Source organism: Balaenoptera ricei, chromosome 2 (assembly GCF_028023285.1).
Source record: "Balaenoptera ricei isolate mBalRic1 chromosome 2, mBalRic1.hap2, whole genome shotgun sequence".
NCBI lineage: Eukaryota > Metazoa > Chordata > Mammalia > Artiodactyla > Balaenopteridae > Balaenoptera > Balaenoptera ricei.
In genome coordinates this window covers 157434742-157458349 of record NC_082640.1, presented here as the reverse complement: position 1 = coordinate 157458349, position 23608 = coordinate 157434742, and the positions used below count along the sequence as shown (strand labels likewise).

Here is a 23608-nt window from a genome sequence, read left to right as displayed (position 1 = left end):
AAAGATGATACCAACAGATGGAGAGATATACCATGTTCTTGGATTGGAAGAATCAATACTGTGAAAATGACTATACTATCCAAAGCAATCTACAGATTCAGTGCAATCCCTATCAAATTACCAATGGCATTTTTTACAGAACAAAAAATCTTAAAATTTGTATGGAGACACAGAAGACCCCGAATAGCCAAAGCAGTCTTGAGGGAAATAAACGGAGGTGGAGGAATCAGACTCCCTGACTTCAGACTATACTACAAAGCTATAGTAATCAAGACAATATGGTACTGGCACAAAAACAGAAACACAGATCAATGGAACAAGATAGAAAGCCCAGAGATAAACTCATGCACCTATGGTCAACTAATCTATGCCAAAGGAGGCAAGGATAGACAATGGAGAAAAGACAGTGTCTTCAATAAGTGTTGCTGGGAAAACTGGACAGCTACATGTAAAAGAATGAAATTAGAACACTCCCTAACACCATACACAAAAATAAACTCAAAATGGATTAGAGACCTAAATGTAAGATTGGACACTATAAAACTCTTAGAGGAAAACATAGGAAGAACACTCTTTGACATAAATCACAGCAAGATCTGTTTTGATCCACCTCCTAGAGTAAATAAAAACAAAAATAAACAAATGGGACCTAATGAAACTTCAAAGCTTTTGCACAGCAAAGGGTACTATAAACAAGATGAAAAAACAACCCGCAGAATAGGAGAAAATATTTGCAAACAAATCAAAGGACAAAGGATTAATCTCCAAAATATATAAACAGCTCATGCAGCTCAGTATTAAAAAAACAAACAACCCAATCCAAAAATGGGCAGAAGACCTAAATAGACATTTCTCCAAAGAAGACATACAGATGGCCAAGAAGCACATGAAAAGCTGCTCAACAATTATTAGAGAAATGCAAATCAAAACTACAATGAGGTATCACCTCATGCCAGTTAGAATGGGCATCATCAGACAATCTACAAACAATAAATGCTGGAGAGGGTGTGGAGAAAAGGGAAGCCTCTTGCACTGTTGGTGGGAATGTAAATTGATACAGCCACTATGGAGAACAGTATGGAGGTTCCTTAAAAAACTAAAAATAGAATTACCATACGATTCAGCAATCCCACTACTGGGCATATACCCAGAGAAAACCATCATTCAAAAAGACACATGCACCCCAATGTTCATTGCAGCACTATTTACAATAGCAAGGTCATGGAAGCAACCTAAATGCCCATCGACAGACGAATGAATAAAGAAGATGTGGTACATATATACAATGGAATATCACTGAGCCATAAAAAGGAACAAAATTGGGTCATTTGTTGAGACGTGGATGGATCTAGAGACTGTCATACAGAGTGAAGTAAGTCAGAAAGAGAAAAACAAATATCGTATATTAACGCATATATGTGGAACCTAGAAAAATGGTACAGATGAACTGGTTTGCAGGGCAGAAATTGAGACACAGATGTAGAGAACAAACGTATGGACACCAAGGGGGGAAAGCGGCGGGGGGATGGGGGTGGTGGTGTGATGAAATGGGTGATTGGGATTGACATGTATACAGTGATGTGTATAAAATTGATGACTAATAAGAACCTGCTGTATAAAAAAATAAAATTTAAAAATTAAAAAAAAAAAAAAAAAGAGACCAGACAGGGCTGGATCTTAAAGTACTACAAAATAGTCATATTATCCCTACTCCACTTGAGATCATCTCCATGCTTCCCAAGGTTAACAGCTACAGCTGTCTATCGAGGCCTACAATTCCTGGCACTGCTTTAGATTTTAATTTGTTCTACCCTCCCCTCTTCCAAGAAACTTAACAGACCTATATCCTATTCGCTTAAGGTCCTGTCCTCCAGATAAACTACAGTAAGCTGGCATGCCACAGGCAAACATCATCTCAAGATATAATTTCTTCAGTGATAATACCAGCAACTTAACAGCAGTCTTTGGAAAGCATCCCAAAATATCAGGTTGAACCATGGATCAATGTAGAGGTTTGTTGAGTTCCTGAGCATTCTATAAGTAACAGCAAAAACAGCATTTAGGTAGCTGTCTATCCTGTTTTCATGTAAGACTGGAACTGGGCATGAAGATATTACGAAATGAGCATTATGAAAACATAGGACAAGTTTTACACCATGAAAAATATTCTACTAAAAGTTATCTGCAGGAAGCATTCAATTACCAACGAGTATAAACACAAACAGTTTAATCCCTGACTACCCAAGAACACATTAATTACACTCAATACACCGCTTTACACAGATGTCCTGCTTTATAATTTTTTTAAAATATTTTCTTGTCTGTTATCTTACAAGTAAGATACTATTAACAACCATACAAAGTTTACATTTCCCATGTACAGGTGCAGAAACTGAAAATGTATTTAAATGATTTACCCAGATTAAACCGGTAACTCAGTGACTTTTGAATCCTAAATCTAGGAAATCTCCATTTTACATAACAGACCTAATGTGTTCATTTTCAAAAAGAAGGCACTTGAAAGAATATGGCAACAATTAAAAATTCTCAAAAAACAAAAGGTAATCATTTATAACAACATTTCATGTAATTGTTAGCCCCTTAACAAAAAATGACTACTATGAAAACTGGAAAAAAGAAAATGTACAAATTACTACTCAATGTCTACCAAACCAAGCACAAAGAAAGTAAACATCACTAAGACTTTCTAATGTACACGAAATCCTTAGCAGGAAATACATTAGTTTTCAAATCACTAACCCATGCATAATGGACCCCACCTACACATACTTTCTTTTTTCCATATACATCAACAGATCATGCAGAATTCGTGTTTTACAACCTAAAGATCAGGTTGTAAACATAACATAACAATAACGTATGCCAATCAAAAGGCTTATTGTCATAAAACAAAAAGTCCCTAAAGGATAAAAATGAATGACCAAATACATGCCTATCTCCATTCCCTCAAGAAATAACAATAAAAGAAAAATGGGAGAAGAAACAATAATATATGAGAGATGCCAACAAAATTCTGAAAGATGGAAAACCAATGCATAACTAAAAACTGATTTAGCAAACTGGAGAAAGCTGAAACCTAACTGTCAGGGATAAGGAGAAAACCCAGGAATAGGCTAGGAAGAAGCAAGTCTATTCATGGTGCAGAATTCCAGAAAGGATTTCTACATAAAGGATGAAGCTGAAAACAAAAGGAATTGGTTTTAGAGTCTGTCTAAACAACCAATTCCCTAACCCAATAACTGGGCATTTTACCAGCATAAGTCTGGAGTTTATTAAATGAGAGGGTTTGACCAAGCATAACTGAGAATAGGAATGAATCTCTATACTAAAAATATGGGTCCATCAAGTTAATAGTAGACTGCCAGCCCCCTTCAGACTTATAGACTAGAAGATTCTTTACTGGAGAAACTGACCAAATGAAAGTAAAGATCAATAGAAACTGACATTTGAGAACTCTCAACGAAATGTCACAAGCCAAGCTCACCATCCACAGGAGAAGAACACCAGAAACACCAGCCCCAATGATAGGGACAGAGTAAAGGACAAAGTAGGTGATTAAACAGTTAATCCCACAAGGGGATTGTAAGTAAAGAAAAAAGAATGGGAGACCCCTGCAAGTTAATGAACACTCAAGAAAGCAGGTTTGCTTAATGAGAAAACCAAGCAGGGCTGCTCAGCAACTAAACCATGAAACAGAAACATGAGACAAGGCCCAAAACAAGAAAACAATGGTGGCATGAGACCCACATCCCGCCCAGCGAGCTCAGTACGTTAATGATTCCTAGGACATGCTTCTCTGCACACACTAAAGACAAAAGCACAAGGAAAAGGTGACATTATACTGAAACCTGAGATGATTTACCATATTTTAGTATATGTTACCACCTTTTTGCACATTTCCTGTGCACTGTGACAGTCCTGGTTTGACCACGTAGGGACAAGAAAACTCCCCCACCCATCATGGAGGAGGAATTGATGATGGAAGCTTGACGTCTACCTAAGAATGAGGAAGAAGGTGGTCTTCTCTCCCTCCCTACTTTTCCCTCGATTATAAAACTCTAGCCCACTAAGTTCTCAGCGCGGCACCCTCTTGCCCACCCACTTGTAAGCCTCACACGCGTCCTATTCTAATAAGTCACTTCTTTTATCTACCACTCTGCCTCTCTGAATTCTTTCTGCACTGAGACAGAAAGAACCGGAGCTCCTCGGAGCACCCCAAAACACATTTCAGCGGTTTCACCACCATGCACACAGAACTTTTAATCAACTGTAAGACAAAGAGTATTACCACAAAAAAAAGAACATCGTAATTACAAAAGGGACAATTTATCATGAAGACAGCAATTATGAATGTATATGCACCTCAAAATACATTAAGCAAAAATAGAATTATGGAAAGAAAAGGACAATGCATGATTAGAGGAGAAGATTTTCACATCCCATCTCAGTAACTGACACAATAATTAAACCAAAAAAAAAAAAATCAGGGAAGAAAAATCAGGAAAGACACAGAAGATCTGAAAAGCACTATCAAATACCTTGATCTAATTGACATTCATAGAAAATCTAACAACTGAAGAATACACATTCCTTTCAAATGCATGTTACATTACCAACATAGACCACATGGTGTGCTATAAAATAAATCTCGATAAATTTAAAAGGATTGAAATCACACAGAGTATATTCTCTGACTACAATGGAATTAAACTAGAAATCAACAAGATATTTAGGAAAATTCCAAATATAAGGAAATTGAGCAACACAGCTCTAAAGAGTTCATGGATCAAAGATGAAATCAAAAAGGAAACTAGAAAATATTTTGAACTGAATGGCAACAACAATAACAAAAATCAAAGTTTGTGGAATGCAGCTAAAACAGTACTTAGAGGAAAACTTAAAACTCTAAGTGCTTAACATAAGAAAATAAGAAAGATCTACCAAAATGACCTGAGGTTCCACCTTAAGAAACAATAAAAAGAAGAGCAAACTAAACTCAAAACAGAAGAAAGGAAATAATAATAACAAGATAATGAAATAGAAAACATACAGACAAGAGATAAAATTAATAAAGTCAAAGGCTGGGTTTTAAAATTATCATCAAAACTGACAAACTTCTAGTTATACCAGTCAAGAAAAAAAAGAGACAAAACACAAATCACCAATATCAGAAATGAAAAAAACATATATTACCAGAGATGTTACAGACATTTAAGAGGATAAGACAATATGATGTATAACTTTATGCCAACAAATTCAACAACTTACATGAAATGGACACATTTCTTAAAAAAATAAAACCTATCAAAATTGACACAAGAAGAAACAGAAAATCTAACTAGTCCTATCTCTTTTCAGGAAACTGAATCTGTTATCAAAAATATTCCAAAAAAAACCCCACTCCAATTTCAGATGATTTCACTGATAAATTCTATCATACATTCAAGAAAGAAATATAACTTTTTCAGAAAATAGAGATCACCGCCCAACTCATTTTACAAGACTAGCGTAACACTAATACTAAAACCTGACAAAGATATAACAAAAAACAAAAATTACAGACTCATGTCCCTTCTGAATATAGACACAAAAATTTTTAACAAAGTTTCAGCAAATTAAATTCAATAATATATTTAAAAGGTACATTATGAGCACATACGGTTTATCCCAAGAATGCAAGACTGTTTTAACATTTGAAAATCAATCAATGTAACAAATAAAGAAGAAAACCTCAGGATCAGTTCAATAGATGCAGAAAAGGTATCTGACAAAATCCAACAACCATCATGACAAAAACTCTCTACAAACTAGGAAAAGTAGAGAATCTCCTCAGGGACTTCACTGGTGGTCCAGTGAGTAAGACTCCATGCTCCCAATTCAGGGGGGCCCAGGTTCGATCCGTGGTAGGGGAACTAGATCCCGAATGCATGCCGCAACTAAGAGTTTTTGCATGCCACAACTAAGAAGTCCACATGCTGCAACTAAAAGAGAATCTCCTCAAACAGATGAAGGACAACTACCCCAAAAACCTAAAACCAATATCACACTCAAAGGTGAAAGACTGAATTGTTTTTCCCTGAGATGAAGAATAAGGCAAGAATGCTCACATTTACCACTTTCTAGTCAATGCTATACTGGAGGTTCCAGCCACTGAAATAAGGCAAGAAAAATAAATAAAAGGCATAAAGATCAAAAAGGAAAAAGTAAAACTTATTTGAAGATCCTATGATCATTCTTGTAGAAAATTCCAAGGAATCCACAAAACAACTACTAGAACTAATAAATGAATTTAGCAAGACTGCAGAATACAAAGTTGATGTAAAAAATCAAGTATGTTCTTACTGGCAGCAATTAGAAAACGAACTTTTATTTTTAAATCCTACTCATGGGCATACAAATAGTGGTATATATTGAGAAACACACACACACACAAACATATACATATATCTCCCCGCAAAGTCAGGGAATAAACAAAGAAAGATGACAACACAGAATCCAGAAAATAAAAGATCCTCAAAGGAGAAAACCCAAGGGAATCCCCAAGATGGCAGTAAATCCAAAATGGCAGCTCTGTGGAGGCTCAACAATAAGCAGCTCAGAACCAGCAGGACACAGAGCTCTGGGAGAGACAGAGCCAAGAGAAAACTGGAACTGACGGATGCCCTAACAAGTTTTAACATTTGAGTCTTTACAGTTCCATCAGAATGCTTAGAGCAAAATTAGCACTTAATCAATAGAAAGCTAAGCAAATTAAAAACAAAGTAACCACTATCTCTGAGGGGAAAAAGTTGAAAAAAGAATAAGTAATCACTGAATACTCTCTGGCCAAGGTCATCAATATTCAAATGATAATACTGTAAGTACTGAATGATGGCCTAACCAAAAAGTAGATAAAACTGTCATTGGGAGAAGGGGGAAAGGGTAGTTGGGGAGCTAAATCATCACCTTCTGCAGGAAGACGTCAAAAGATAATGTTTAGAATTGAAAACTCAAGCTGAAGGAGTAAAAATAAATTATTTAGATATAGGAAAATAAATGCCAAAAGAACTAGCTTAAAAAAAAAAAACACCAGGCTTCCCTGGTGGCACAGTGGTTGAGAATCTGCCTGCCAATGCAGGGGACACGGGTTCGAGCCCTGGTCTGGGAAGATCCCACATGCCGCGGAGCAACTGGGCCCGTGAGCCACAATTACTGAGCCTGCGCGTCTGGAGCCTGTGCTCCGCAACAAGAGAGGCCGCGACAGTGAGAGGCCTGCGAAAGTGAGAGGCCCGGGCACCGCGATGAAGAGTGGCCCACACTTGCCGCAACTAGAGAAAGCCCTCGCACAGAAACGAAGACCCAACACAGCCATAAAAATAAATAAATAAATAAATAAATAAAATGTAAAAAAAAAAAAAAAAAACCTTGAAAATGATTGCCTCTGAAGAGAGGTAGAAAGGTTGGAGCACAGAATTTTTTTTTTCAAGGCTGTATTAGTATTAACTATTTTACTCACTATTTAAACCAGGCATATTATTGCTTTGCTAAAAGTTAAAATTAAATTAAAATAAACACTTCGAATAAAAATCTATACTGTCCAACCTTGGGGCCACTGCCAAGGAAATATTTTTAACTGAATTTGGTTTCTCTAAACAAGTCTACAGACAAAAATCAGTTTCAGTAAAACACATGAGAAATGTATATAAACAGTTGCAAAAAATTAAAACTATTTGTAAACTGAAGAACAAGTAGTTCAATAAAAACATTTAGTAAAAGTTAAGACTATAGAAACAGAGTCCATATCAAATATATCCAGTTTCCTAATAAATACTGCAAGTGGTAATTAAGGAAGTAAAAAATTTTTTTTTCAAATATACTCGCATCAACCTCAAAAAATATATAATATGCCCAAAAGGCCTTGGTACCCACTTTCAGTTCTTCAGCTGCCCACAGTACCTGGAGTATTTTTGAATACTCCTTAAGACCTCCAAAGACCAGTGACATTCATAGCAGAGACGCACTGAATGGACACATTACCAGTATTTGAGAAGGACCCCTCTCCATCCAGTCTCTAGAGAGTGAATTACTTCTTTTTTTTTTTTTTTAAATTTTATAGCTACTTTATTTATTTATTTATTTATTTTTGGCTGTGTTGGGTCTTCGGTTCGTGCGAGGGCTTTCTCTAGTTCCGGCAAGTGGTGGCCGCTCTTCATCGCGGTGCGCGGGCCTCTCACTATCGTGGCCTCTCTTGTTGCGGAGCACAGGCTCCAGACGCGCAGGCTCAGTAGTTGTGGCTCAGGGGCCCAGCTGCTCCGCAGCATGTGGGATCTTCCCAGACCAGGGCTCGAACCCGTGTCCCCTGCATTAGCAGGCAGACTCTCAACCACTGCGCCACCAGGGAAGCCCGAGAGTGAATTACTTCTGAGGGTATCTTTTGCAAAACAGCTTTTAAGTCACAAAAATACCAGGAAGGGAAGGAAAAAAGCGGACAGGAGAAAATATGATAAAATTTTGAAAAATCCGTACAATATATTTCTAAAACACTCGTTAACATTTTAACTCATTCTTTGAGAGGTCAAATGGGAGACTTTCTGGAAACTCTGATAAACTATTCATAGTTCTACTCAATCAGAAGCATTCTAATTAAACACATAATATTAATATAACTGTCTAAGAAAACACTTAAGGGAACTCTACAGATAGTTTCTAAAGCAGATTCCATTCTGTGGGGCAGTTCCTCACTAAAGATATATGCGGCCCATGTGCTCATTCCTATGTTTGTAATTTGTGATTATGCAACTTAACATGACAGTCACCCCAGGCCATTCTGCATTTAAAGAGATGTGTTTACGGCCACATCCTGCCAAACAACCATAATACACTTAACCTCAGTTCAACCACTGCTTGAATGAACTTGCTAGGATCACACCACAATACAGATGCAAAACAAATATTAGGCCAAGGAATGTGATGTTCACATATGGAAAAAAGAGGGAAATCCTTATATAACGCCTCTTAGTCTCTAGGGCAGAATGTACATGAGTATTTAAATTCTAAAAGCTGGAAATCTAAATACAGAACATGGATAAAAATAACAAATTCTTAATTTTGGAAAAAGAAATGAATTCCTCTGAAGGGTGGAGTATGTTATCTCAGAAAGCAGCTCCAAGTAGGTGGCAGTAAAGGACGATGTTGCCTCTGGATCTATCCAAGCAAATTAGTAAGTCTAGAAACAGGAGAAAAAAATGAATCTGAGAACATTTTTTAAAGGTATTGTTCCGAGTAGATTACATTAGATTATTGCTTTGAATCCACATGCATTATCAATAGCAACCAAAAGTCACTACCACCCAGTCGCTTCCTGTGACTAATTCTTAGTGAACAAGTCCTCACAGGAAGGTGAGCCAATGCACTCATTAAGTCAATCACCAAATACGTGTTGGCCCAAAATATTTCCTTCAGAAAAAGGCTTATAAATTAAAAACTAGGAATAAGATAGTATGATAATGTGTTAACTGTGATTTATCATGTTTTCTGACTTCCTAATAAAATACAGACTTCAGCCTGTAAGGCCAAGAGTCCACCAAAAGATCTATTTCAACTGTTCAGCCACCATATTTCATACTTGAACAGGAAAGTCACACTAAGGAGACCGAGGAAGGGATAAGGAGCTAACACTCACCATCATTGGGCTCCGACTATGCACGTAGACCTCAGTTTCATTTTATCATTCAAGCAAGATGTAACACAAGAGTACACAAAGACTATATGTGAAACTGTATCTCTGCTACAAGTCCATTTATAATGATCACTATTGAGAAATAACCACTCATGGCCCCTTAAATTAACACTCAATTATGCCTAGAATAAATTTATAAGAACGTGTATTTCAGTGTGTTTAAAAAAACTCGGAGGCTGCCTTCTGGTACTTTCATCAATAGAGACAGATCATTTTAATCTTTCATTTGTCATGAATAAACAAACCCTTCCGGAAATGTTCTCCTTATTACTCAAGGTAAGGGAAGTATTACTAGAATTCCATTTCGCAAGTCATCTAGACCACCACTGCCAAATGTTCTCGCAAGTATATCTTATTCACACTAATGTTTCTCAGGATTGATGGCTGATTAAGTATAAAGTGAACTATTTTACCAGTGAGGAAAAAGCATTATTTTATCAAGGTCACTGTTAGATAATAAATAGAATTCAAGATCACTTTCCTATTTAGTAGCCTTTTTCACTCCAAAACACCATTCTTACTATCAAATTCAATAAGCAAGCATTTGCCTTTATAATGTTACATTAATAGACTGCTTTTATTATACATACTTTCTACAAAATGGATATTCCAGAGCATGAACCATTTCTGTATATGTTAAATTATTACTGGTATTAAACAATAAAATATACAAATATAACTAATTTAGAAAGTAAACTGTGGTGTCATAGATACAAAGTACCATCTCTGATTCAGCGAAATCCTGACATCAAAGCTGGAAGCAGGACCTCTGAATCCTATATCCATAAATAACCTTGGTCAAGTGAGTTGACCCCTCTGATTCTCCATTTCTATATGCTTTACCTGGAGAACACCACCCACTTACTGAGAGAAAGAAGTGAGACCATGGATGTAATAAGCTCTCAGGGCAGTACCCACATAAGTGAGTACTGGCCATTGTTGTTGCGTTGTTTTTACTGGAGGGCAAGTATGTATAATCACACCCCAAAGAGTTAAACTTAAGCAATACACATACTAGTCTTTAAAAGTCTATCCAAATAGTGAAATAAGAATACCACAAAAATAAAACAAAATATACAAGAACATATGAAAAAGTTATCCAAGGTCTAGTGTATTTTACCATGATTTTTTTTTTTTTTAATAAATTCTTAGTTGTATTCTGACTTGAGTAGACAATGTCTAAGATTTCATACGTAAATCATTTACTACTTCACCTCCCGGTATCTTGAAAACAGAATAAATCTTTTAATAAGAATAAACTAATGTTTTAATAAGAGCTCAGAATGTTAATTAGCATTTTTTTATAAAAGTAAAAAAGTGGAAAACAGGCTAAATGTCCATCAACTTGAAAATGTATGAAAAAATATGCAGCTATGAAAAGAATGAGAGGGACTTATATATCCTAATATGGAATGATCTAAGACATGTCAAGTTTTTTTAAAAAACCATATAAAGAAAGACTCTATGTTAAGACAGCCGAAAAAATAACTTACGTTACATACATACATATTTATGCACTTAAACGCATACACCAAGGATTCAAAGTATGTGACCAATAGTAACCTCTTGGTTTTACTCTGCATAATCCTGTTATTTGACTATTTCAGTGAGACTCTATTTATATATTACTTGTGTAATTTATGAACCCCCAGGAAAGCTAGCCAATAAATACACTAGGCTAAAATCAAGTAAAAATAAGTTTTAGACAGCACTTCATAGTTTACAAAAGGATTTTGCAATCCTTTCAATAAATCCTTTAACACATCATCTAATTTGATCCCCACAATAGCTTCTAGAATTTAAGGTAGTATCCTTCCTTTACAAGTGAGAACAGACTCAAGTATTTATTAATCCACAGTTAGTAAATGCAGAGCCAAAACGGAAACATGGTCTCCTGACTCTAAATTCAGTGTTGAGTTTCTTGTGCTACAGTCCCTCCATAAATTGAAATGCTGACATCTATACCGAGGCTCTCTAAACCGCTGTAACGCTTCCCTTCTCATGAAAATTCACAGTGTGGAGGTAAAGGCATTAGAGTGGGAGTCATCCCGGGTTCCAGTCTTGACTACACCACCACTAAGCCTTCACAGTAAGTCAAACCTTCGACCATGATTCTTGTGGCCACACGTGAGATTCAACAGTGATACTTTTAAAAAATACTAATACCCAGGCCTAACCTCCAGAGATAGGACTTAATTGGTCTAGGGCATTAGTACCTTTATTAAAAGCTCCCCTGGTTATTCTAAGGTGCAGCTTGGTTAAGACCAGAGCTTTAAGACTTAAATGTTATTATCTGATAAAAATAAAAGATATTAAAAATCACATGCTATGGGGCTTCCCTGGTGGTGCAGTGGTTAAGAATCTGCGTGCCAATGCAGAGGACACGGCTTCGAGCCCTGGTCCAGGAGGATCCCACATGCCGCGGAGCAACTAAGCCCATGCTCCACAACTGCTGAGCCTGCGCTACAGAGCCTGTGAGCCACAACTCCTGAGGCCCACACGCCTACAGCCCGTGCTCCACAACAAGAGAAGCCACTGCAATGAGAAGCCCACGCACCACAACGAAGAGTAGCCCCCTCCTGCTGCAACTAGAGAAAGCCCGCGTGCGGCAATGAAGACACAACACAGCCAAAAATAAATAAATTAAATAAATAAATAATAAAAATAAATAAAACTAGTGAATTAAAAATTCACATGCTACGTACTTCCCCAGAGTTGAAATGAGGGATGAAAGTTATCATATATGGGAAAGCCTCATGTAAACAATAAAATGCCTTAACACATGTAACGGATTGCTATTTATTCCTTCCAACAGGTGGCACATCTTCTGTGTACCAGGCATGTGCTGGGATGGAGAGGAAAGGCATCCTCCTCAAGAAGCTGGGAAGCTGCCATGTCCTCAAATAACAGCCAAGCAGGTGGTGGTGACCAGCCCAGCCTTGGGGTATGAAGGTGTGTAGGGGTAAGAGGGCTTAGAAAGGGCAGTGCAGAGGAGACCCTTGAGCTAGATCTTGACATTCTAGACAGGGGGCACATCACACCCAGGCAAGTGATTCAGGATGGCCAGAGGTCCTCAGAGAGAGGTCTCAGGACCCTGGGAATCCTTGAGACCCTTTCAGGGAATCTGTGAGGTTAAAACTATTTTAATAATAATACTAAGACACATCACCACCAAAAAACTAGAAACAGGGCTTCCCTGGTGGCGCAGTGGTTGAGAATCTGCCTGCCAATGCAGGGGACACGGGTTCGAGCCCTGGTCTGGGAGGGTCCCACATGCTGCGGAGCAACTAGGCCCGTGAGCCACAACTACTGAGCCTGCGCGTCTGGGGCCTGTGCTCCGCAACAAGAGAGGCCGCGATAGTGAGAGGCCCGCGCACCGCGATGAAGAGTGGCCCCCCCTTGCCGCAACTGGAGAAAGCCCTCGCACAGAAACGAAGACCCAACACAGCCATAAATAAATAAATAAAAAATAAATAATTTTTAAAAAAAACTAGAAACAATTCAAATGTCTTCCAACTGTTAAATAGACAAACATATTCATCTGTTTGTCTATGGATGAATATAAATATTCATACATTGGAGTAAGATAGCCATTAAAGGGAACAAATTAGTGATACACACAACAGCATGGATGAATCTCAAATGCACTGTGTTAAATGAAAGAAGCCAGATTCAAAAGGTTACAGACTGTACAATTCCATTTACATGACATCCGAGCAAAAGCAAAACCACAGAGCTAGAAAACAGGTCAGAGGGTGTTGAGGCTAGGGGTAGGGGAACATTTTGGGGTGATGGAAATGTTCTTTATCTTCATTGTGGTTACAGAGCCATGCGCATTTGTCAAAATCCAGAGAACTATACGTTAAAAAGGGTGGACTACACTGTATATAAGTTATACCTCAATAAATTGAACTTTTAAAAATAATACCATGCTGCTGTTTGCCTTTTTCACTCTCATTCTCTCATAAGTGTTTTCCAGAAGCTGCATGACTTGATGATGTCATCACTCTGCACGAAGGGAACGTAAGCTTGTATATTCTTGCATTTTAAACTTTTCTCCATTTTAATTTCGAATAAATAGTGATAGATATAATCAACAAAAGTTCCCTTGGGGCTTTAATAATGTTTAACAGCATAAAAGGTGTCTGAGACCAAAAGTTTGAGAACCACTGCCATAGGTAATAGGGAGGCCCTAAAGTGTTCAAGCAGAAAGTAATGGGATCCAACTTTACAAAGAATGGTGCAGGGAAATTAGTTAAGTTACTACAAAGGTCTGAGTAAGACTGATCCCAGGATGCACTGGAAAGAAATTATGTCCACACATCATCTGTAGCTTGTTATAAATCCCAAGCCAGCTTCTCTCTACTGAGCTGCCTCTTTGTTGGTGTGTTAATGTTTTGCTAAATAATTCCTTTAACTAGTAATATAGTTAGGAAACTAAATCTGCACCAAGAGCCATCCTACAATGCATTACTAAGTGAGTTTTGCATTATTCACTCAATTGCCATTGTCCCTCTTCAAACGATGCCAACAACTTAAAGCTGAGTTTTACATATTTTAAACTTGAGAAGTAACCATCCTAAAGAGGTACAAAAATTAACTTAGAAGTGGTTCAATACCTCAAAATCAATTAGGAAAATTAGGCAACTGATTAAAAAGCCAATTTATTACTTCTCGGAAATGTACTTTCATTTGTAACCAGAAACACTATGGCAATCCCAACTCAGCACAGTTTTTCCTATGCCATGTGGTTTTTTCGAAATTGGGTTGGGGGGGGTTGTGTGTTTGGTTTTGCTTTTGGTTTTGGTTTTGGTCTGCACAGATCCCTTTCTTCCTAGAGAAAACTCATTTCTAAATACTAGCCCTATCCAAATTATTTTGAGTACAGATCTTTTTTCTGTAATCTTCTCATGCCCAGAACTCTTATAGTACTTTGGGATGCCACAGAGATAGAAAAATTAATCTTAAAACCATCCATGTCTTTAAGCTTTAAAACAGAAAACAGACAAACAGATGACAGACTGATCAATCAATCATAGGCAGGAAGTAGTAGGTATCAGAAAGATGATTTCCTTCCCCTAAAAAAAACTTACAGTTTTATAAGCCATTTTGAATGAACATGTGCATGTGTTTCAATCGTCAACACATATTGCTTCTCTAATTGTTTTAAGTAGCCAGCCCACTGACACCTCTTAGGTCATCCCAAACAGGTGGAAACTTGACTGGAGAATTCAATTTGCCACCTTTTAAAAAATTCATCTATACTTCTATTCATGTGAAAGGGGGTAGGGGAACCCCAAACTTCGGCCAAGGGAGCCGTGTATTACTAAGAGAAAGTAAAACTCGATCCTTACCTGAAAGTACAGTCCTTTTCATCTATCTCTTATACAAAAATCTTGGGAAATTAGTTTACAGTCAGTCCTACAGGAGATTCAAATTTGAAACTGAACCTGTGGATTGAAAAGGGGAAATAATTAATGTGAACCACATGTATAATGAAGATAAAAACATCAATTTAATCAAAGACGAAATTTCCGTACACTTGTTAAAGCCAAATGGTTTCTGCAGGAAACCTGTTCTCTGTGACTCAAATCCAAAATGGAAAACGTGGGTGGTTCTTCCTGTCTTACCATTAAGAGTCAGCCAATTGGCTGCTGAAGTTTTCACACAACTTAAGCTCAAATGCTAGCCCCCCATCTGCTCTAATACTGTCATACCTTAGTTAAATGAAAGAGGCATAAAGGCTTTCTTCAGCCTCAACTCAGTCTTTAACGGGGTACCTTGGGCTTATTCTGTCTAGACCATGTTTGAGCACACTGCCAAGTTCTTCAAAACTTCAAATCCAGAAGATGTGAAAAATGAGAGCTAAATCACAAAATAATTCAGGGGCCGTAAAGCTATCTCTCACTTCAGAGCCATGATTTCTGAAAAATGACTCTCTTGGGTACTACGCTATAGTAGCTATTTGAGGAGCTGGGGCTCTGGCCTGGTTATCTTCATCATAGCTGCACTTCTTCGCCGCTCACTATCTGCCAAGTCATGCCTGCCAACAGATACCATTCTTGAACTTCTAAACATATAACTCTGCCAGACTGGGATATGAATCCAGTAATTCTGTAGGGTATAGAAATATCCTCTCCACCCAGCACTAGTAAACTAGCTAGTGTGACACAGACCACTGAAACCACACGCAACAGCACACCTTCAAGGTGATACTAGCATGGCAAGACAAGGACAAGGGCCTCCCGACCTTGACACCTGCAATCAAAGGAAAATCTGCAAACACCAGACAATAAAAATTCAGATAGACTCCAAGTTCCAGTTCCTTAAGATTGCAGGCCCAATTTGAAAGTTCCTCATGTCTTAGGAGGTGGTCTGAAAATTGCCAAGAGGCTCACAGAATCCACCCTGCTTAGCAGAGAAGAGCTTGCTATGAGCCACCAGTGACCATTCAGCAAGTTCTTGCATAATGATGCCTCTGGAGTCACATAGGAAAACCCACTGACCAGACTAAACCAATGGGCACTGACTCCCAAAGTATTCATCTTGAGGAAATTTTTGTGTGGAGACAATGAACAACTTGAAATATGCACACTCTTTGTACATTTAAATTTAGAAAATGTGTGTTTGGAGGCACTAAGCATATTACGAGCAAATATAGATTCATAAGCTCTTAGAGCTGCAAGGGACCTCAATACTCCATTATCACTGTGAAACTCTCACTTCACCAATAAGATTAAATCACAATCTCCTGACCACCAGTCTAGTGCTCTTCCTTTTACATCCTGCTCTCTAATTAGTTGTAGAAACAATATTTTGGAGCATATTAAAAATCAAGTTATGACTCGAGGGACCACATAATAAGTATCTCATTTAACCATGTGTTACAAAAGAAACAATTAACATAAAAGATCAAGAAGTAAAAACCTTCAGAGTATTCCCTGCTGGGGAAGGATAGGGTGGGGTTGATTGTCTTTCTCCATATAAGTATAGTCTAATTTTATGGTCAGGAAAAAATATGTACAAATTATATATACAAATCATCTCTCTCTCTTTTTTAAAACTGATCCCTTCCAAACCAGTATCTTTAGCAAAAAGATACCAATCATATCTTACTTCATTTACACAGAATGTTGAAATGACAAAAATAGCAACCCTATCTTCTCAAGTTGAGGTTTAAAATATTTTCTAAATATTTTCACTGCACTGTAATTAGTTTCCCCAATATATTTACCTTCAGAACAGATCAAGTAGAGCTATTTCCCTGTTGTAGTTTTCTTTAAAACTCTGATTTTTTTAACACTTCTAAGACAGTAATAACCTAAGGTGTTCTTTCATTCTGTTCATTTCCTCAAATTCCAAATGACGATTCCTCAAATAAGCACATTTTTGCAAAAAAAAAAAAAAAAAATGCCTACACACATAAAAAGAGGACATGAATAATTTGAATAAGATAAAATATCTGCATAAATTTTTGAAATTTTTAAGATAAAATATAAATCTCTAAACAAATTCATAATTGCTCCCTAGGTTACCTCCAAAGACAGGTTTATACACTCCTCTCCTATTAAGGATACTTCAGTGAAAATTTGTGAAAAAATTTGTACCAATTCTGCCATTCATTAGTTGTGTGATATTGGGCAAATCATTTAAGCTTTGGGCTTAAGCTTATATAAAAAGTCAGAATACTTGATTTCTAAGGTATTTTCTAGGTTTCTTAACATCTTCCTAATAAAGCATCATCTTTATTCCCCTTGAATTTCTAAAGTCAAATATCTCTTTAAATAATAAAAATGAGCATTTATAAACTACATTATGTCCTAGAACTTCCTAGGAGGCTACCACCAGCATAGCGAAGTGACAATTTCAGAACAGTCTAGACTTTATCTGCACGAAATGTATCTCCTTGTCTCGTGTTTCAGCTTTTCCAAAAAAGTTCAGAAATGTACTTTCACATCTGGATGACTCTACCAAAGCATCTTCCACTCTGCAGAGACTTCTAATTCCCTCCTCTTCCCTCCCCTATTGCCTCAGTACCCCAAGACTCTGAAACCTGCCCTTTTTTTTTTTTTGGCCTCAATGTTGAAAATGAAAACCTTTTAAGTCAATTACATTTAAAACCAGCTACTGTCCAAGTCTATATTTGAGAAGCTCTGTGTGCATTTTTATCATTTAGTTATCTAGATTCTAAAATCTAAAGAATTTGTTCCACTGATTCAAGCTGAAACTGTAATGATTTTTTTCATCTGAGTCCAAACTCCTTGTTTATTGCCAAATAAGCAAGGAGGTTCCAGAACACTGTATGTAACACAACTCACACACTTAAAACAATTTATTTTCTTTATATACCAACTGAAGATGTTGCCATCCCCAACGAGTTCACAAATAAAATAATCACTGGGATTGAGAATCTGTCATTTTACTAGTAGGAATCCTAAAGAGTAGCTGCTTTTGCCAAGTTCATTCATTCAACATATATATATTGAATACGTACTATGGACCAGGCATTATTTATTCTTCTTGCTGGGGATATACAAACAAACTGACAAAAGTCTGCCTTTGTGGAGCCTGTAGTCTAATGGAGAAGATACATAATAGGCAATAAACATAATATATAGACAAATTATATGGGATATACACATATAATATTAGAGGGGATCTGTGCTATTAAAAAGAAAAAGGCCAGGATGGAAGAATAAGGGGATTCAGGAATAAATGGAGGGAAGATGGGTTGCACTCTTAAACAGAATGGGTCGGGGTAAGACTCACTACAAAAACAGCTCTGAGCCAAGACTTGAAGGAGATGAGAAGTGAACCAGATTTAATTTTCCTAGTAATTTTTACCTCGTACTTATTATGCATGTAATAACACATGCCTTAAGAGAAAAAGTTCTGTGTATGAGCAAACATATGAACAGCCCAGAAGAGTAAATGAAAGAGAGCCGTGTGTAAACCCCCTTCATTTTTGCAGCTTAGTCTACCAAGTGAAACTTACATCTTCAATTAGGCATGCTCATTGTGCGTTCCCCTCCACACCCACAAGGGTTGTTCTAACAAAATTCTTACTTCTATGATTCATACTCCTCAAAACTCAAGAAGAAATTTCCAAGTATTCATTTGACACATAAAAAAAGCACCAGTGTTATCCAACCAACAACCCCACTGAGATGGCCCAACTACAAGTCAGGACTTAAATCTCAGGACGGACACTCAAAAGGCACTGAGCTTTTCCCACTGTGGTGAAACCTCTGCTCTTCTAGGGTTTAATGGGAAAAGACTGGACTGTGAAATCAGGAGGTCTCCCCACCAACCAGCCCTGTAACCTTGAGCAAATCACGTCACACGATTTTCTTAACTATAAAACTAGGGTTTGAACCAAATGATTTCTAAGTCCCTTCTAGGGATAAGTCCACTTCAGAAAAAAACTTTTGGTAAATAACTCTATATCAAAAAGTATAATACTTTTTGACATAGGGTTATAGGAAACCCTATATACCCTTTGTGATTCTGCTAACCCACCATCACAGATCCATACACTTTAATTTGTTCCTCTAGTAACAGTATCAATTCATATCGACCCATGCATAAAATTACCACTCTCCCTCTCTGATCAAAAGATCCACAAGAATGGGCCTTGACTAGCTCACCAAGGGCAAAAGAATGTGCAAAAAGATGATATTCTCGTCTCAACTTTATTATCTACATACTCTTATTAGACCAGACTAATATAGAAATTCTAAAGTAACACAAGCATGAAACTGCCAGAGTTTTAAATATTCTTTATGCACCACTACCCCCAATTTTTTAAAGTATGTTTTTAAATAGTAGGCTTCCTTAAAAGTTACCTGTAACCCATTAGTGTAGCTGCTATGACATTATTTCAAATAGGCGCTGTAGGGCTTCCCTGGTGGCGCAGTGGTTAAGAATCCGCCTGCCAATGCAGGGGACACGGGTTCAAGCCCTGGTCCAGGAAGATCCCACATGCTGCGGAGCAACTAAGCCCATGAGCCACAACTACTGAGCCTGCACTCTAGAGCCCGCGAGCCACAACTACTGAGCCCACGTGCCACAACTACTGAAGCCTGCGTGCCTAGAGCCCGTGCTCCGCAACAAGAGAAGCCACTGCGATAAGAAGCCACGTACCACAACAAAGAGTAGACCCCGCTCTCCACAACTAGAGAAAGCCTGCGTGCAGCAAAGAAGACCCAACACAGCCATAAATAAAATAAATAAATAAATGTATAAAAAAAAAAATAGGTGCTGTAACGAGCAGCTGTTTATTCAGGAGGGCCGAAAATCCTTGGTCCATTCTCTCCACAGTTTAATTAAGAGTTCCCTGCTGTGTAAAGCCCACCTTCTCACTGGAGAATTTTAAAAAGCAAATAAACAAACCTCGGCTGGGAGCATTGTTTCCTGCCTTCCTCTGGGATATACTTACACCTGGACAAACGTCTCCTCCAGCAACAAAATACAGGGAGCAAAAGCAGGGCACTGCACATGATCCCTGCACACAGCACCACCAAAGGGGTGGGCAGACCACCTCTGGCCCGACCCACGGCTCCACCCCTACCCTCATCCCCCGACCCTCACCCCATTTAAGGAACCAGCCTGCCCTCCTTGGAGAGCGACCAAGGGAACCTGTTACTTGTTTCTGCTCCCTCACAACAAGAGTCCCAATAAAGCCTTGCCTGAACTTCTCATCTGTCCTCTTTTCAACTTCTACTGATTAAAGAGTCCAAGGACTCAAGTCAGTAACAGTACCACCAACCAGACACACCACACGGGACTCCTTCAGAATGGAGTCTCAGAGTTACGTGGGGAAAGAAGCAAGGTGGGTGGTAGGGTGTGCGGCACCCACTTTGCTCACAGACAAAAGCAGAGTGATCTTGGCTCTGGCTTCCCATCTAAAGCATCCTGACCCAAGCAAGGGCTGCAGCTCCTGGGAGGGCAGGTTCCACAGTGCGGTACTCATAGCCAACCACTCCCAGTCTCTTTCTTCAGCTCTCCTGATGATTTTCTGAGTTACCTAGCAGCCTTAATCAATCCCTTTCTGCTTACAATAACTAGAATAGATCTGAGTATCTGTAACTAAAAACCCTGACCAATTCATGTGGCACATATTCCTTTCATTATTTCCCCATACAAGAGCTAAGACTGAAAGACACGACTAATCCACAGAACATTCCACTGTAAGTCAAAAGTTCTTTGTTTTGAGCCAGGGCTCAAATCCACAATCAACACCTCCAACCTTTCCTTGTATGTATTTTCTCCTAAATTTCATCACCTCTGCCACACAAAAAGAAGAAAATGATTTTTGCCTAACTAATTTTCTATCAATAAGGAGTCTGATGACAGTAACGTGGCAAGGTAGAGAACGAGATACAATAAACATCACTTCCTATAGCAGCTCAAGTTTATGGAGAATCCTGTAGGGTTAGGTAGCACTTTGAGAACGTTTCCAAACTGTAGACAAGGTGATCTAATGCTGTGTTTGAATGCCAAAGCAATCAGCACTCTGTGCCAAGGCACAACTTAATTCACAAGGCGGCAATGAACTTTTCACTTACGTTCTCCCATCCCTCAGGGCAAGATAACCACGTTAAAACCACAGACACATCAGCGAACTAAAATATGACACTATTACCTAACGCCAAAAGCAGACTGGAAATGGTGAGAAGTGATTATGCACGTTAAAATTCTCTACTTGGTAGAAAGACATTACGTCCCATAAAATCAATTAGCAAAGAGGGGAAATGTAATCAGTTGTTATTAATACTGTTCTTTAAGATGGCCGCAGGATCTCACAAAGGACATTCGATATCTTTGAATAATCAAATTACTCTGTATATCTGACGGCACAAAATCTTTCTCAGGTAATACTCAAAGGCAAAACTTTCATATAAAAGATCACTTACACACTTCCGAAGCCAATTAACGACACTGATACTATTCACAAGGCGTCTCAATGCTCTGCCAAATAGAAAGTGGGTATTCAATTCAAAGGAAAGCACGAGATTCGAGACAGCCTACTAAAGTTCGTGCCAACCTAGCTCTGGGGCATGGGCACAGAGGCTAGCTTCACCTCTGTCACTGCAGGACCACTTTCCCTCCCGCTGCCCCGAACTGCTTTCATCAAATACTTTACAGCTCACTTAGCTTTAACACTGGTGGTGGGAAGAATGGGAATACGGAAAAGTTAAAACATAACTCTACGATTCCCTAAGGACAGGCAAATCAATTTGCTTAAAAAAAAAAAAAAAACTAGGAAACTTGGAGCTTGGCTACTTCAAAACAAAATCTTTGAAACAATCATTTCATAGAGCCTATCGGCAAAGAAGTTACTAAGATGAGTATCGAGCTTTACTATGATTACGCATGTGCCATATGTGTCCTTTGGATGCATCTGGTGTTTTTTTTTTTTTTTTTTTAAGAAATGAAGTCTTTCTGGGCTAGAAATGACACATGGCCTACTATGATGTTTTTTATGGTTTCTCATATTTAGACTCTAACTTCAGTCTATCTTACTGCAAGTTTAAGGACAGATATGATGCTCATTTATTAACAGTGTCAAAATCAAGGGATGCGTACATAATACCACAGGTCAGTGATTCCCAAAGCTGGTCTGCAAAACAATACCTGCATCTGTAGGTCCTCAGAGAAATGAGGAAAAAAGCTTGCTCATGAGTCTTACATAAAGCTAAATTTATCTCATTTAAAGGGTTGCCCTTTATTCTGAAATTATGTCCTTCCTATTCCTGTGGTATACAAATGGCCTTTCTTTACAAAACGCTAAAAAAAAAAAAAAAAATCATAATTACATGTGTAAAATGCCAAAGTCTAGGTACCACTGCTCCAGATCTTCTTTGCCTTTCCCATCTCCAACATCCCAACTCCCCTCCTTCCAGCTGCTCAGGCAAAAAGTAAAAATAAATAAAACCTAATGGCATTCCCGACTCCTCTCTCACACCCCACTTCTAGACCATGAGCAAAACCTGTCAGCCTTACTCTTAAAATGTGTCCCTATTCATTCTCACCAGCATGAGGAAGACACAGATTGTTTCCATCACCCCCAAGAGGGATATCAAAATGGCCAATAAACACATGAAAAAGTCCTCAACTGCATTAGTCTTCAGGGAAATGCAAATTAAAGCCACAATAGAATACTTCTACACACCCACCAGAACAGCTCAGGTTAAATGGCAGGAAATACCACGTGTTGTCAAGAATGTGGAGCTCTCCTGTGCTGCTGATGGACATATAAACTTTGGAAAAACTGTTTCTCAGTATCTACTAAAGTGAATATACACATACCCCATGACCCAACAATTCTACTCCTAATTATATCCCCCATAGATGTCTTGACAAAAGACACATACGGGAATATTCATGGCAGCACGATTCACTAGCCAAAGACAGGAGACAACTGTGGTATCATCATACAATGGAATGCTCTGCAGCAACCAAAATAAATGAACTGCAAATACTTGTAAGACCATGGATGTGTCTCACAAACACAATGTTGAGTGAAAGAAGCCAGAAACAAAAGAATAGATTATGCATGATCACAGTAAAATCAAGCTCAGAAACTGGCCAAAAAAAAACTAAGCCATGGTGTTAGTAGTCAGTGGGTAGTGCTTTGACTGGGAAGGGGTAACCAGGCCTTCTGAGGGACCAGTAATATAATAGTCTGCTCTTAATCTGAGCATTGACTACACCAGTGTACTCACTTTGTAAAAATTCATCTCACCATATACTTGTGCTTTCTGCCCTTTTCTGTATGCTTGTTATACTATGATATATAAAGTTTTTCTTTTTAATCATCTTCCCAATAAGGCCTTCTCTAGCCTGACTTCTCTAAAATTTCTACCA

At 38.1% G+C, this 23608-nt stretch overlaps 1 protein-coding gene across 11 annotated transcripts in view; it reads right to left on the bottom strand.

Annotated features, from left to right (window-relative positions):
• SIPA1L1 (signal induced proliferation associated 1 like 1) overlaps positions 1-23608 on the bottom strand; it is a 376514-nt gene that overhangs the window by 326123 nt on the left and 26783 nt on the right. For 10 of the 11 annotated variants that reach the window (XM_059914542.1, XM_059914549.1, XM_059914553.1 and 7 more), the window contains one exon: positions 15094-15189. The exons of the other annotated variant lie outside the window; for it this stretch is intronic. The gene's annotated coding sequence lies outside the window, so the exon portion shown is untranslated. The remainder of the gene's footprint in view (positions 1-15093; positions 15190-23608) is intronic. 11 annotated transcript variants of the gene reach the window in all.